Source organism: Rutidosis leptorrhynchoides, chromosome 10 (assembly GCF_046630445.1).
Source record: "Rutidosis leptorrhynchoides isolate AG116_Rl617_1_P2 chromosome 10, CSIRO_AGI_Rlap_v1, whole genome shotgun sequence".
Lineage (NCBI taxonomy): Eukaryota > Viridiplantae > Streptophyta > Magnoliopsida > Asterales > Asteraceae > Rutidosis > Rutidosis leptorrhynchoides.
This window is the reverse complement of record NC_092342.1, coordinates 102,113,370-102,131,625: the sequence shown is the minus strand read 5'-3', so window position 1 is coordinate 102,131,625 and position 18,256 is coordinate 102,113,370.

Sequence of the window (18,256 nt, the reverse complement as noted above, 5' to 3'; positions counted from 1 at the left end):
ACCAGAAAATTTTGATGTCTATCAATTTAACCACTTAAAATAAATTTTCGTAATTTTAAGAAATTTAGATAAGAAGTAGAATAAAAACTCTATGTCCTAAAAACTAAAATGGCGAGAAATAAGAAAGAAAAAGAGTTCGTCGGAAAAAGATCGAAAAAGAAAAATAAGAAAGAAAAATAAAAGGCGACGAAAAAATAAAAAAAACTTATAAAACTTAAAAACACTTGACAAACCCAACCTTATCACTACAACTAACTTAAAATTATAATCGCAAATTGAGATTACTAATTGGAATGATAATTGATACATAGGTAAAAGGCGTCTAAAAATATTAAGGCTTATAGGAAAAACTATATTCCAAATGGCAATATCTTAAAAAGGTACTAAAACTTAAAAAGGCGTCGCAAAATTCTAAAGCACCTAAATCTTAATCTAAAGAAAAAGCACTTAAGGGATTCTACGGCAAAGCCTAAAAATCTAGAAGTAAAAATAACTATGGCAAAAACTAAGTTTAAAACTAAATATGAGCTAAAAATACAAATATTACGCTAAAACGATTAAAAAGGGACAAAATATAAAAATATACAAAATGTTGTAAAAAGTACAATTTTTATAAAAATATTATTTTTATATTATTTATTTAATAAAACTATTAATTTTAAACTTTAAATAAACTAATTAAACATAAAAATACAAATTAAATATAAAAACTAAATTAAATTATAAAATATATAACCCTAAATAGGGTTTTAGATTAATAATAAATAATAATACACTTAATAAATGCTGGTTCAGTCAACTGTGGCGTGTCAGACGGGCTCATGCGATCGCATGAGTCCTAAGTTGCCCAGCCATGCGATCGCATGGGCTAGGGTTTCGGGCCACAGAATGGGCTGCTACAGTACATGCCGAATTAAATTTTTTTTTTATATATTTTTGAATATATTAAAACGTATTTTTACAAAAGTGTATTTTTTTTATAAAAGTAAACTAAAAATAAAAATCTTTTTTTTTATATTAGCGTTGCGCTTCCGACTTTTAAGCGTTTCCCCGGCAGCGGCGCCAAAAATAACTTGATGTTAAAGCTAAGGGGCATAAAATACTATTAAATTTTAGAAGGAAATACTATTAAATACGATACAATTTTACACAAGATATTTATTTATTTATAGAATGGATATACTTAAACCTTGCTACAACACTTATAGGCAGTGTACCTAATCGTACAGTAGTGTAGTTTTTAGTAAGTCCGGTTCGTTCCACAGGGAAAATCTTTAAACAAAGCTTAACACTATATTAGTTTACTTTTATAAAAATACAAATATATATATAAGTAATATTATTATTATAAAGGGGGTTTTTACCGTTTAATGACCGGTTTGTCGATTTTAAAACTTTAGTCGCAGTTAAAACCAAATGTAAAATATTAAAAATAAATACAAGACTTAAATTAAAGCGTAAAGTAAATAACGATAATGAAATTTCGATAAATAAAAGTGCGATAAAATAAACTTGCGATAATTAAAAAGTACGAAAATTAAAGTGCAATTAAATACAATAACAATAAATAAAATGCGATAATTAGAAGTGCAATTAAATATAAAATAAAGGAAATAAAATATGAAATAAAATAATTATGCTTATTTAAACTTCCGTAATCATAATGTTTCACGTTTTGATTTTAGTTTTATGCCCATGGGTTAATTGTCCTTTGTCCTGGATTATTTAATATGTCCGTCTGGTTTTTGTCCATAACAGTCCATCAGTCATAAATATAAAGTGCGAGTGTCCTCGTCAAATTATTCTTATACCTGAAGTTAAATATTCCAACTAATTGGGGACTTAAACTGTAACAAGATTTTAATACTTTGTTTAATAATTATACCAGGATGTCGACTGAGTGTAACCCAAGGTTTTAATACTTTATTAACAATTATGCCAAGTGTCCTTGTACATAATTTCACCCCTGTTTTAATAATTCTAGTGACTATTAATCCATTCCCGTATCCGGTTAAATGAACGATTATTCGTACATATAAATACCCCGCCCATCGTGTCCGATCGAGTGTATATGATATTTTATATGGATGCTCAATTGTAAATCTTTATATTAACATTAACAAACTATCATTTAGTTAAACAAATATAAAGCCCATTAATAGCCCATAGTCTAATTTCCAAAAGTGTCGTTCTTTTGTCCAAACTCCAATTATGGTACAAAACCCAATTACCCAATTTTAATATTTTTATCCCAACATGATGATTACTTCGGATTAAATAAGCATAATAATAACTTAGCTACGAGACATTAATGTAAAAAGGTTGAACATAACTTACAATGATTAAAAATAGCGTAGCGTTACACGGACAGAATTGGGACTTACACCCTTACAACATTCGCTAACATACCCTTATTATTAGAATTATAATTAAAATTAAAATTAAAATATAAATTATAAATATAAATATTACGTATGAATGGAGAAGAGAAAAGATATATATTTTTTGCGTTCACCAAACTGCGAATTTATAGGGGATGTGGCCTGACTTTTCATGCCATGCGATCGCATGGACTTTCTTCTTCCTGGCCATGCGATCGCATGGCCAGTTGGGAGAGCTCACATGTTGCTTGTTTCCTTGTGCCGACGTTTTATAAATATAATATAATATATATATTAATTTTAAGAATTAATTATATATTATATTATATTCATATGCATAGTTGACTTGTAATTTTTAGTCCGTTGCGTCGAGCGTTGAGAGTTGACTCTGGTCCCGGTTCCGGATTTTCGAACGTCCTTGCGTACAATTTAATATCTTGTACTTTGCGTTTTGAATCTTGTACTCTTGTGATTTCGAGACATTTCTTATCAATAATTGGAACCTCTTTGATTGTATTTTGTACTTTTGAGCTTTTTGGACCTTTGCGTCTTCAATTCGTCGAATCTGTCTTTTGTCTTTACCTTTTATTATTTAAACGAATATCACTTGTAAATAGAACAATTGCAACTAAAAGCTTGTCTTTCTTGAGGAATAATGCTATGAAATATATGTTCGCTTTTAGCATTATCAGGTAGTCAGTATATAAGACTAGGGCTGTTTTTTGTTATCAGAGAGCACTAGATTCTAATACAACTACTGCGTTACTAGTATTTTTAATGGTAACCAAGTGTTTAAATAAATTTTTTTTTTAAAATTCGAAAGAATTTAACCCCTTCCCACACTTAAGATCTTGCAATGCCCTCATTTGCAAGAAATCGGTAACAATTTAAATTATTGAGGGTGATTAGCGTAGAAAAATGATTAAATTTTACCAAAGTTTCCAAACATATTGTTGTTTGTGTTGAATGATAAATGGTGCACATCATTTGTTCATTCTGTCTTGTTGTTATTTCACATATATTTTGCATCTTGTTGTCAAAATTAGTTGCTTTTGCTGAACTTAATGTCAGTTTTTGAAAATACGTTGTTTTACCCTGTTGTGTACATAAGATAAACTGCAAACATATATACATATTTTTGAAGTTTGGTATATTACCCCACATTCAAAAATTATTAAAATCTAATAATAAAAGTTAGAAAATTATAAAAACTATTACAATATCAACATAAGTGTTAAATGTAGTAACATTACAAAAATAAAATAAATAAAACTAAATAAACTAGGGTTGATACTGATACAAGTAGGGGTTCCATGCATAACCGTATGTGTTATAAAATGCTTCAGCTGGGTTATAAGTCGGATACGGTGGTTGGATCTCTATAGACCAGGGAGGAAATACGGGCTTTGGAGTAGGAATATAGTTTCTACCTACATGTTGGAAATGAGCTATGATGTGGTTTTGATGAACTTGCCAATCTTCAAATGCTCGATGTCTAGCATTTTCATATTCTTGTGAAGCTATAAACCTTTGCATTTCTGTCATTTCATTTCCCCTTCCCACATTACCTGGCTGTTGATTTCTTTCAACCTGTGGATGTCTTCCATTATATGCTACTGCGGCGTTATTTCGCCTCTTCAAAACCTTAGCACCATGATATATATTTAAACCAATTGTATCGTGGGGTTCTGGTTCTTCGATTAATAATCCCCCCCAACTTATATCCACATCGAGATACTCAGCAATTAATGTAATAAATATACCACCTCCTATTATACTGTGCGGTCTCATCCCCCTAACCATAGCCGATAAATAATAACCAACACAATAAGGTATACTTATAGCGCTTTGTTGGTCTCCAATACACATGTGGTAAAATAAATCTTGCTCATTTATCTTTTCCTTATTTTTACCTCGCTGTGTAATCGAGTTCGCTAGAAACCTATGGATTACTCTTAATTCAGCTCTATCAATATCAAGATAAGAGTAATTTCCCCCTTTAAATCGGTGATGGCTAGTCATTTGACTCCATACACCAAGCGTATCAAAATTTTCATCAATCTTCCTACCATTTAATATCAACCCTTGACAATCGGCAGATGCTAGCTCCTCAGGCGTATATATACGTAAGACCTGAGCCATGTCTAGTAAAGACATGTGGCGCATCGAACCTCCTAACAAAAATCTAATAAAAGTTCGATCGGTTAAAGTAGCTACCCGATCATTTATTTCTATACTACACAATAATTCTTCACACCATACTTTATATACAGGTCTACGCATGTTGAATAATCGTACCTAATCGTTAAAAGTAGAATTACCATACCTCTGTGTAAGTAATTCTCTAATCCGTTCGCCCAATCCTACGGCTTCTAACGGTTCCCATTCTATTACCCTAGGTACTTCAACAGCTTTAGAATGAAGAGTGTGCAAGCCCCTTTTGTATTTTGGATAATCTATCCAACGTCTGTCTAATCTCAAGTTCGGGTGTAAATCTTTCACGTGCATATCTGAAAATGTCATAACTGGATGAGGTATATATTGTTTGTAATAGTTATCAACATCCTATTGTTCCGCATTCTCAGGAGGAGCAATGCGAGCTTGGGATGAAGATTCACCCCTTTCAGTCTGCAAAACACATCAAACACAATTTTTTTGCATCCAAATATGCATTAGTGTCAGCAAAATCATCAATCAAAATAATTACAATGACATGTTCAATTTATATCAAACTTATGCTCATTTTCATATTTTTATCAAATCTACACTTTTTCAAATAAGCATATACGAAAATGTTTGCCAAGTTCATAAGCATTCAACTCAAATAACATGTCAAAATAATCATTATTAGCAATTAAACAAATTTCAAATGGCATTATCTCTCAAAAATCAAGTTCATGAATTTTAGACTTGAAAAAGTCTACTTTAATTCTCAAAAATCATGTTTAGGCTCAAAATTTGGATCATTTAACTACCTAAACATGTTACATTACTTAATTTAGCAATAATTCATGAAAAAAATCGGCCATAACCTGTTTATATCAAAAATCCCCAAATTGCTCAAGAACACAAACCCTAGATTACTCAAAATTTGAAGTTTAAGGCTTCTAATCATGTTAAATAACATCAATCTAGGTTATACAAGTATAATATATAAGCAATTTAAGTATAATTACACTAAAAAGCATCAAAATCGAATTGGGTATAAAATTGCTCAAGAACACTAATTTTCGGATTAAATGGTTGTTTTGATGAAGAAATTACCGTTTTCCTTGAGTAATTCCTTGATAGCATCCTTCTCAACATGATTTTGTGAAAGATTTGATGAAAAATGGTGAAAAAATTCGGATTTGTGTGTGTTTTTGGGAGTGTTTTCGCAGTTTTTTTGTGGGTGTTGTTATGTTGGGGACTGGTCTGTTCCTGCGTTTATTTTTTTCTGTAATTTACAAACTCCGCTAGTTGCGGTATTTTCCCTTTACAAACTCCGCGACTCGCGGAGTCCTTTTTTTTTTTTTTTTTTATATAAAAACCTTAACTTATAAAACAATTAATTAATTAATTTTAAAATTTTGTTTCCCTTATTATTTAGGACGAGGTCGTTTCGGAACGATGTCCTAGTCCGTCCCTCGACAAAATTTTAAAATTTGTCAATTTAAAGCGCGGTTTTAAAAGCAAAGATTTTTGGGTTTTTTAATTTTTTGGCATACTTTAATTCAATAAGATTAAAAATAATGATAATAAAAGTTCCCGTATTTTAGACTTGAAAAAGTCTACTTTAATTCTCAAAATCATGTTTAGGCTCAAAGTTTGGATCATTTAACTACCTAAACATGTTACACTACTTAATTTAGCAACAATTCATGACAAAAATCGACCATAACCTGTTTATATCAAAAAGCCCCAAATTTGCTCAAGAACACAAACCCTAGATTACTCAAAATTTGAAGTTTAAGGCTTCTAATCATGTTAAATAGCATCAATCTAGGTTATACAAGCATAATACATAAACAATTTAAGCATAATTACACTAAAAAGCATCAAAATCAAATTGGGTATAAAATTGCTCAAGAACACTAATTTTCGGATTAAATGGTGTTTAGGGGTAGAAATTTACCGTTTTTCTTGAGTAATTCCTTGATAGCATCCTTCTTAACATGATTTTAGTAAAAGATTTGATGATTAACGGTCAAAAATTGTGAATTTGGGAGTGTTTTTCGGGTTTTTTCGGGTTATTTTCGCAGTTTATTTTTGTGGTGTGGGGAGTGAGGATACTGATCTGATTACATTTTTATTTTTTTATGAGTTTTGGTCCCTCCGGGAGTCGCGGTGTTTGACCCTTCAAACTCCGCGAGTCGCGGAGTTTGTATATATTTTTTTTTTATATCTTATACTAATTAAAACAATTAAGTAATTAATTTTAAAATTTTGTTTCCCTTGTTATTTAGGACGAGGTCGTTTCAGATCGATGTCCTAGTCCGTCCTTCAACAAAATTTTAAAATTTGTCTTTTTGTAGCGATTGTTTTAAAAGCTTAGATTTTTTTTAGTTTTTTAATGTTTTTGGCATACTTTAATTCAATAAGATTAAAAATAATGATAATAAAAGTTCTCGTCCCTCCCTTGGGTAAAGCAATTTCGGTTCAAAGACCTAGTCTTCAACTTACGACGAATTTTAAAAATCATATTTTTAACTTAGCGAAATAAAGTAAATTTTTGTTTTTAAATTCACACTAAACTTAAATTTAAAATGCATAAAATTAAAAATTCACACCAAACTTAAATTATATTTTTGTTTTTATACATACAAACTTATATTAAAAATATTAATTTTTGAAATATTTACAATTTTAAATATATTGATTTAAAAAGTTTAAAATATTATTTTAATATTAATTTATTAATTTTTTAAAAATAAAATTAAAAATCTTTTTGGCTTTTATCCCACTTTAATCAATCAAATATTATCAAAAATATACGCCCCTCTTTTCGGTAAAGTAATTTCGGTTCCATAACCTAATTTAACTCATGACGAATTTTTGAAATATTTTGAGTTGATTGATTAAAGATATTTATACCTTAAGAATAAACGTTAAATTTCGCAGTGATGTAATAAATTTTTGTATGATATCAATAATTTCGGTCGCAAGACCTAATTTCATCGAATACCAATTTAATACTTTATAGCGAACAAATTAGCGTTTATTATCAAAAGGTTAAAAATAAAAATAAAAATAAAAATAAAAAAATAAAAATGAAAACTATACAAACTTACCTGTGAAATATATTTCTTAATGATATGCTCTAGCCCACTTATTAGATATTCGGACTAATTGGTTTTCCATGGCTACATAGGCGTAACCTCGAGCATTCAGTGTTTTTTATTCTAAACATATGAACGGTCCGTCTCTGCATAAAGTAACAAATTCGGTGTTTGAATAGGTTTGATTATTTGAACAATTACCTTCCTGTGACCATTTTCTGCATTTGTGACATTTTTCAAGGTGTCGTGCTCTTCTTTTCGCTGCGGATTTTGATTTTCCTTTACCAAATTGTAACTTATTATTTTCGCATCTGGATTCTTTTCTTACTCCGTCCAATTTTTCTCTGATTACTGATACCAGTTCACTCGGAAGTGTGTCATTATTACGTTTAGTAATCAAAGCGTGTAGCATTAGACCATGGTTCAGTTCACAGGAAGTCTTCATTTCGTAAAAACCTAAAAAAATAAAAATTCAGAATGGGGGGGGGGGAGAAGACTAGTTCTTTAGGGTCTGCTAGGGAAAGACCATTCGGGTTCCATTTTCGAGAACTACACGAAAACAGAAAATCTAACTCTAACAGAAATACATATTATCCTTTAAAGACTTGATTCTCTCCACACTTAGTTAGCTGTGGTATCGAAATTGTGATTAACTTCGTTGTCAACTTCCATTGGACTATCTATGTAATGTTTAACTCTGTGACCATTAACTTTAAATTCAATCCCATTTGAATTTATTAATTCTACTGTTCCGTATGGGAAAACTCTTTTGACTATGAATGGTCCAGACCATCTTGATTTCAATTTTCCAGGAAATAGCTTGAATCGTGAATTAAAAAGAAGAACTCTATCTCCTTCTTTAAATTCTTTTGAACTTCTGATTCTTTTATCATGCCATTTCTTCTTTCTTTCCTTATAGATTAACGAATTTTCGTATGCTTCTTGTCTTAATTCTTCTAATTCGTTTAGTTGACTTAACCGTAGACGTCCAGCTTCATGTAAATCAAGATTACATGTCTTCAAAGCCCAAAATGCTTTGTGTTCAATTTCTACTTGAAGATGACATGCTTTTCCATAAACGAGTCTAAAAGGTGTGGTTCCAATTGGAGTTTTGAAGGCTGTTCTAAAAGCCCAGAGTGCATCCTCCAATTTAATGGACCATTCATTCGGATTTGATCCTACGGTTTTTTCTAGAATACGTTTTAAAGCTCGGTTGGTATTTTCAACTTGTCCACTCGTCTGTGGATGATAAGCGGTGGAGATTTTATGAGTTACTCCATATCTTTTGAGAACTTTCTCAAGTTGATTATTACAGAAATGAGTTCCCCGATCACTTATTAAAGCTTTCGGTGTTCCAAACCTTGCAAAAAGATGTTTTAAAAAGTTGACTACAACTCGTACATCGTTAGTTGGGATAGCTTGTGCTTCCGCCCATTTAGATACATAATCAATGGCAACAAGAATATATAGATTATTATGCGATTTTGGAAATGGACCCATAAAGTCAATACCCCAAATGTCAAATACTTCACATACTTGAATGACATTTTGTGGCATTTCATCACGTTGACTTATTTTTCCGGCACTTTGACATGCATAACAGGATTTGCAAAGAAGGTGTGCGTCTTTGTAAATTGTAGGCCAATAGAATCCAGCATCATAAACTTTTCTTGCTGTTAGTTGAGGCCTATAATTCCCTCCTGTTGGTCCTGTGTGACAATGGTTTAAGATTTTACTAGCTTCATCTCCGAATACACATCGGCGTATTATTCCATCGGGACAACTTTTAAACAAATGTGGATCTTCCCAGAAATAGTGTTTTATATCACTAAAGAATTTCTTTCGTTTTTGGTACGATAATCCTTTTTCAAGGAATCCACATACTAAGTAGTTTGCATAGTCTGCAAACCATGGTATTTCATTATAATCTATCTTCAATAGATATTCATCAGGAAAGTTGTCTTGTATGGCCGATTCATTTAGAACTTCTAATTCAGGATTTTCAAGACGAGAAAGATGATCTGCGGCGAGATTTTCTGCTCCTTTTTTATCTCGGATTTCAATATCGAATTCTTCTAAGAGTAAGATCCAACGGATTAATCTTGGTTTGGCATCTTGTTTCGAAAATAGGTATCTAAGAGCAGAATGGTCGGTATAGACCACCGTTTTAGCTAGAACGAGATATGAACGAAATTTGTCAAAAGCAAAGACAATAGCAAGGAGTTCTTTTTCAGTAGTTGTGTAATTTTTTTGTGCTCCTTGTAACATCTTACTAGCATAATATATAGGTTGAAATCTTTTTTCAATCCTTTGTCCTAAAACGGCTCCCATTGCAAAATCACTTGCATCGCACATTAGTTCAAACGGTAGATTTCAATTTGGTGTTATCATGATCGGCGCATTAGTGAGTTTTTCTTTAAGAATATTAAAAGATTTGATACATTCCTCTGAAAAGATGAACGGAGCATCCTTTTCTAGGAGTTTATTCATAGGAGTGGCAATTTTAGAAAAATCTTTAATGAAACGTCGGTAAAAACCGGCATGCCCTAGAAAACTCCTAACTCCTCTAACATTGGTGGGATGTGGAAGTTTAGCAATTACATCTACTTTAGCTCTATCCACTTCAATTCCTTCCTTTGAAATTTTATGTCCAAGAACGATGCCTTCTTTAACCATGAAATGGCATTTCTCCCAATTAAGAACTAGATTTGATTGTTCGCATCTAATAAGGATTCATTCAAGATTAACTAGACATGATTCAAATGTATCACCAAAGACTGAAAAGTCATCCATGAAAACTTTCATGCATTCTTCTATCATGTCGTGAAAAATCGCCATCATGCACCTTTGAAAGGTTGCAGGGGCGTTGCAAAGTCCAAATGGCATGCGTTTGTAAGCAAAAGTACAATAAGGGCACGTGAATGTGGTTTTCTCTTGGTCCTCGGGGGCAATTGGAATTTGAAAGAATCCGGAAAATCCATCAAGAAAACAATAGTAACTATTTCCGGCTAATCTTTCCAACATTTGATCAATGAAAGGTAAGGGAAAGTGATCTTTTTTGGTGGCGTCATTTAATTTTCTATAATCAATACATACACGCCATCCTGTTACAGTCATAGTAGGAATAAGCTCATTTTTCTCATTTGTGATGACAGTCATGCCACCCTTCTTAGGTACGCATTGAACTGGGCTTACCCATGGACTATCAGAGATTGGATAAATTAAACCTGCATCTAGCAGTTTAATAATTTCTTTTTAACAACATCTTGCATATTAGGATTTAGTCTTCGTTGGCGTTGCACATACGTTTTATGACCTTCTTCCATAAGGATTTTATGTGTGCAATACGAAGGACTTATTCCTTTAATATCATGAATTTTCCATGCAATAGCTGGTTTATGAGCTTTCAACACAGAAATGAGTTGAGATTTTTCATTTTCAGTAAGAGAAGACGACATTATTACAGGTAATTCAGATTCACCATGTAAATAAGCGTATTCTAAATGGTTTAGAAGTGGCTTTAACTCTAATGTCGGTGGTTCTTCTATCGATGATTTGTATCGATATCTGTCTTCTTCTTTTAACATTTGAATTTCTTCTGTTGTTGGTTCATATCTATTAGCCATTAGTGTAGCTAACATTTCAGTTTCATCAATTGGTTCAGTTCCTTCTCCTAAAGAACATTCTCCTGTTCCTTGTAATTCTGGAAATTCTTCTAACTATTCTGCATGTGAATCTATAGTTTGAATATAATAACATGTATCATCTGCAGATTGCGGTTGTTGCATTGCTCTATCAACTGAAAAGGTAACACTCTCGTCCTCTATACTTAGGGTCAGTTTCTTACCAAACACGTCTATCATTGCTTTAACCATGTTTAAGAATGGTCTTCCTAATATGAGAGGAACTTGAGAATCTTCTTCCATGTCCAGAACAACAAAATCTACTGGAAATACTAAAGTACCAACTTTAACTAGCATGTTCTCCATTATCCGTCTAGGATATTTTATTGATCTATTGGCTAGTTGTATGCTTATTCTTGTTGGTTTCAATTCTCCAAGGTCTAGTTTAGCGTATAGTGAATACGGTATTAAATTTATACTAGCACCTAAGTCTGCCAATGCTTCTATTGAACTAAGACTACCCAGAAAACATGGAATTGTGAAACTTCCTGGATCAGATAATTTATCTGGTATCTTATTCAACAGCACTGCTGAACAATTAGCATTCATAGTAACGGCCGAGAGTTCTTCCATTTTCTTTCTATTTGAGATTAGATCTTTCAAGAATTTTGCATATCTAGGCATTCCTGAAATTACATCAATGAAAGGAAGATTTACATTTATCTGTTTAAACATATCCAAGAATTTGGATTGCTCGGCTTCAAGTCTCTCTTTTTTCATTTTACTCGGGTAAGGAAGTGGTGGTTGGTATGGTTTAACATAAGGTTTAGCCTTAACTGTGTTATCTTCATTAACCTTTTCAACTACCGGTTCTTTTTCCTTATCTTGTTCAGGTTGTGGTTCTTGTGGAGTAGGAATAGCTTCATCAGAAATTACAGGTATTTCAGGTGGTTTAAGTGTTGTACCACTTCTTGTGGTAATGGCTTTAGCTGTTTCATTCCGGGGGTTAGCATTTGTATCACTAGGTAAACTTCTCAGTTTTCTTTCACCTATTAACCTTGATAGGTTACTTACTTCTTGTTTCAGATTTTGAATAGAAGCTTGTTGATTTCTAAATGCTTGAGCATTTTGTTCATTGGTTTGTTTCCGTGATGTGAAAAACTGCGTTTGAGTTTCAACTAGCTTCGTCATCATATCTTCTAAATTCGGATTTTTATCATCGGTTTGTGGTTTGTTTTGAAAATTAGGTCTTTGCTGATTGTAAGTATTATTGGATACTTGTTGATTACTAGGACCTTGTTGGTTGTTGTATGGAACATTTCGGTTATAATTCTGGTTTTGATTGTAAATTGGTCTTGGCGGTTGATAATTATTCTGATAATTATTTCTAGGCCTTTGGTTTATGTATGAAATATTCTCTCTTTGTTCCATTGTTAGTTCAATACTGAGACAATCTTTTGTCAAATGTGGTCCTCCACACTGCTCACAACTAATTCGTATTGAGTGAATATCTTTAGTCATCTTTTCCATTCGTCTCTCGACAGAATCTATCTTTGCTGAAATGGAATCTAAGTCATGGCTAGAATCGGCTCTAGCTGCTTTAGATGATCTAACGATATCTTTTTCTTGGTGCCACTCATGTGAGTGGGAAGCAGTGTTATCAATAATTTTGTAAGCATCAGTTTCTGTTTTCTTCATAATAGAACCACCAGCTGCTATATCGATGTCTTTCCTTGTAGTGATGTCGCATCCTTGGTAGAATATTTGTACTATTTGACAGGTGTCTAAACCATGTTGCGGACATCCTCTCAATAACTTTTCAAATCTTGTCTACGCCTCATATAGAGTTTCATTCGGTTTCTGTGTGAACGTAACAATTTCTCCTTGAAGTCTTACGGCTTTAGATGCCGGAAAGAATTGTTTAAGAAATTTTTCAACTAAAACGTCCCATGTATCGATCGCCCCTTCAGGTAACGATTCCAACCAATCTTTGGCTTCTCCCTTTAAAGTCCAGGGAAATAACATGAGATATATCTGTTCATCCTCAACTTCTCTTATTTTAAATAGTGTGCAGATCCTATTAAAGGTACGAAGATGTTCATTTGGATCTTCCTTCGGCGCACCACTAAATTGGCATTGATTAGTCACCATGTGTAGAATTTGTCATTTGATTTCATAATCTGGCGCATTAATGTCAGGATGAGTAATTGCGTGACCTTGGCCAGTACGTTTAGCTCTCATTCGGTCTTTCATACTTAAAGGTTCCAGATTTTCCATGATTGAATTTGTTGAATCCGAATCACTAGAGGATTCTGATTTAATGGTTCGTTCCTCAACAATCTCTGTTTGAATGATTGGTGGTTCCGGAGGAAAATTTAATGGTTCAGGATTTATGAATTGTCCCTGAATATTATCCGGATTCTCAATTGTGAGGTCGGGTTCAAAAAATGGATTATCGGAAATTTGAATTGGAGTACTTGGTCGACTGGATGATGATTCTAAAGGAAAATCAACGGCGATAATATTTGCTAGATGTCTTGATCTAGTTACAGGTGGTGAACGTACAAAAGGTGGTGAACGTCTTGCTCGGTGCATTCACTGAATATCCTATTAGTTTTTAAAAGGAAAGAAAAATTATATAAGTTATACAATTAATAGACTTTTCTGATTTTGCCCACGTTTCGAATAGCCAAAAGATGCAGCAGAGGGGCAGGATTCCTTTGGTCTCAATATAATTGAGTACTGTTTGGCTCCAATAACCCGGTCCACGTACAAATACAACTATTACTACGAACCAGAAAATTTTGATGTCTATCAATTTAATCACTTAAAATAAATTTTCGTAATTTTAAGAAGTTTTAGATAAGAAATAGAGAAAATTCTAAGTCCTAAAAACTAGGATGACGAGAAATAAGAAAGAAAAAGAGCGCGTCGGTATTAAAATATGGAGAAATAAGAAAGAAAAAAAAGTGACTTATAAAACTTTAAAACACTTGACTAACCCAACCTTATTATTATCACTAACTTAAAATTAAAATTGCAAATTGAGATTACTAATTGGAGTGATAATTGATACATAGGTAAAAGGCATCGAAAAATAAAAATAAGAAAGTAGCGCGTTAAAACTTAAAAAGGAACTAAAAACTAAAAAATTAAAAGTTGCGTCTAAAAATATTAAAGCTTAAGAGAAAAACTATATCCCAAATGGCAATATCTTAAAAAGGTACCAAAACTTAAAAAGGCGTCACAAAATTCTAAAGCACCTAAATCTTAGTCTAAAGAAAAAGCACTTAAGGGATTTTACGGCAAAGCCTAAAAATCTAGAAATAAAAATAAGCTACAGCAAATACTAGAACTTAAAATTAAATACGAGCGAAAAATATAAATATTACGAATAAACGATTAAAAAGTTACAAAAATAAAAATAGGCTTAAAATTGATAAAGAGTACAATTTTTATAAAAATATTATTTTTATATTATTTATGTAACATCCCGCGTTTTTCCGTTAAATTTAATTTTAACACCGTCTTTTTTTTTAAAACATAATCTTTCGTATTTAAATTAATAGTTTCCGTGAGTAACGTTCATTATATTCCCGCTATTTAATTTTGACATCACCCGTTTACTCGAGCGTTTTAAAATATTCGTTTGGTTAAATCCCGCACCCGCTTCTAAACTCGAGGGACTAAAATTGACACGGGGCAAACTAGTTGACTAGGTCAACTAGTCCACCCCAATCACCACCATTCAATCACCTCCATCTCTCTCTCTTTCTCTCTAGCAAGAACACACACAAAAACACCCAATTCAATCATTCATCATCTAAATTCGATCTAGGAGGCTTACAACAAAACAAATTACATATTTGGAATCCTCTCTTCATCCTCTACAATTTGATACCAACTTCATCTCGTTTGGGTAACATTTCTAAAACTCTAGATTTCTCTAAATTCGTGTTTTTGATTTGAAATGGTGTTAGTTAGTGTCTATGGCTCGTGTCTAGCATGAATATATGATTTACTTGCTCGATTTGTTGTTTTGAGTAACTAGTTTGAACATTTGAAATGGGTTTGCTTAATCTTGCATTTTGGAAGATTAAATGTTGTTTGATTGTTAAAGTTCATGTTTTAATTGTGTTACTAGTATCACTAGCTTCGTTTTGATGCGTAGGTTGATTAAGGAAACTTCAAAAACATGAATATTGATTTTTGCGGATTTTGGTTAGGGTTTGATAGTTCTTGACATGAACTTTTGATGCTTGAATGCCATGAAATGTTAATTGTTAGTGTTTAGTAGTAATGTATGCTTCATTACCTTCAAAACGGCATACCATATGTGTAAATTGGATTCCCGAATCATAAAATGCGTTTCTTTGATTTTTGGTTGAAAATGATGAACTTTGATGATGTTTTCGATTTGGAAATTGTCGGTTATGATCTATGAAAAGTGTTTAGTTGTATTCCTTGTTAAAATACCTTTCCAACGACGTGAGATACATGTTTAGGAGGTTTGCGGTTTGTGAGTTAGGATTATTTGAGTTTTGGGTCGTGCTTACTTGAAAACTGACCAGAATTGCCTGTACAGGAAATGGCGCGGCGCGCACCCCACCCCGCGCGGCGCGCAGATAGACCTGGTCAGATTCTGACCTCTTTGTCCCATTTCACGTGAAATGTTTGACTAGCTACCGACCTCCGATTCACATGAAACTTGTTTTAATATACTTGTATATGAATATTTAGCATAGAAAAATAGTTCGGGACCCGACCCGAACGCGTTGACTTTTTCGTTGACTTTGACCAAGTTTGACTTTTAGTCAAACTTAACCAAACTTTTATACAATCATTCTAACATGCTTTTATACTTGTTTCTTGTATGAAACTTGACAAATTGATTCACATGCTATATTAATCGAGTCGTAACGAGCCATAGGACTAATTGAACACATTTCACCCGACCTTGTGTCGTAACCGGTTAATTGATATAACTTACTTGTTTAGGTCAAGGCTAAGCAACTTTCATGCACACGTTTACTTTGTGAAGTACTTTTATACTCGTGCACTCGAGGTGAGATCATAGTCCCATCTTTCAACAACTTTTATACTTTTAAATTATGGGATGAGAAACATATACAGTTTTATACTACATACTTTTATACTTTGAACACAAGTACAAGGAAACAAACATTCCACAGCGAGTTAGAACAAAAATCCTCAATTCGATTATCATTAGTTACACTTGCAGGGTGTAAGCGAGAACTTATATTGTGTGGCCATACGGGTTTGACAAACCCTCATTACGGACGGTTCGCTACCGTCTACGGATGAAATATATTTTCGAGAAACAGTGTATGTTCTAACACTATTGTGATGGGGTTCTATGGAAGGAAACGTTAAGTCTTGATAATTGGGTGCTCGCGAACAATACTTTTGGAATGCAAACGATTTAGATAATCAACGTTATGGAAATACAAAATCTTGTTGTTCAAAAACAACGTTTACAAACACCTATGATTCCACCAACGTTTTTCGTTGACAGTTTTCTATATGTTTCTCAGGTTCATACGTGGCTATGTGATACATGCTTCCGCGTACACTCATACTTGCTTGGGGTCAAGCATACATGCATACACTCTGATTTCTTGCTTGGAGTCAAGCATACATACATACATACGCTAGTGATAGCACCTTTGGATTCAAACATTTGTTTACATACTTACGCTATTTATAGCAACCGTGACTTTCAACTTATATTATGTCGCAAGGTTATTTCATTTATACTTTATGACTTTTGTAAACATAGACTTGTTGTCGAACGGTTTTGTAAACTAAACTTGCAAGTCTTGTACCTTTCAAATGAATGCGACATAATTTTGGTCAAACGAGTCTCATATAGGGACTACGACCACGCAACGGGACCTAAGTTAACGGCGCCGTCAATAACGGTTTTGGTCGGGTCGTTACAAGTGGTATCAGAGCGTTGGTTGTAGGGAACTAGGACGTGCATTAGTGTGTCTAACAGAGTCGTTAGGACGCATTAGTAAGTCTAGACTACAACCGGATAGTTAGCAATTGCATTCTGACATACATTTGCTATAGATAGCACTTACTTGACTACTTGTGCATTATACTTGAATCATTCTTAGGCAAACTTTTTAATGGTACCCAACCTTCATCATACGAACTCGTATTCCGCCACTTTTTGGTAACACACGTAAATTCATGATTCATACACGTATGGATGACGACGACTTCATTAGTCACACTTGTTCGGGAACTCTGTCTCCCGGATTGTTATTTGCCACCGTTTCAACTTACTATCGGTTTCCCACTGGTGTTTCTTACTATCTACTTTTTTGGTGTTACTACCATCACTACTCTAGGTGAGTATCGTCATCAACATTTATCACTACGGTTGCGTGCTACTCGTTATCATGACTCGTTACTCTTTTCATACCTGAATACCTTATTGTCTGACTCGAACCACATTGACGTGAACAATCATTTATACACTTCCCTCGGGGAACGCTTCTTTATAGTTGCACTAATTCTTTCGATTCAATACGAGTCACGTTAGAGACGTCGTTACACTTTGTTTATTTTAAACTTCACGATTACACGAACTTGAATCTATAGAGTGATGTGGGGATGGAGGTATGAGTTAGCGTAATATAACGACACTCGATCAACGTGGTTATATTACGGTAAGACATACCAAAGTTCTAGTGACACGTGATGGTGGTTAGACTCGATCAACCTAAACACCACCATGTGCCATGTACATGACTTCATCTTTTCATGTTTGGACATCCGAAAACTCCGAGAATATTGATAACAACCATACCGGGGACACCCCTTCGACTTTTGTCGAACTATACTTATGCTTCCGAATGAATTACCGATTCCTCTCGACTTCAACCGTATGTTACACGTGTATACTAGCTCGTCCTCGCACAGTCTTATTGACTAACTACAATTTACTCGTTATGCTCACATC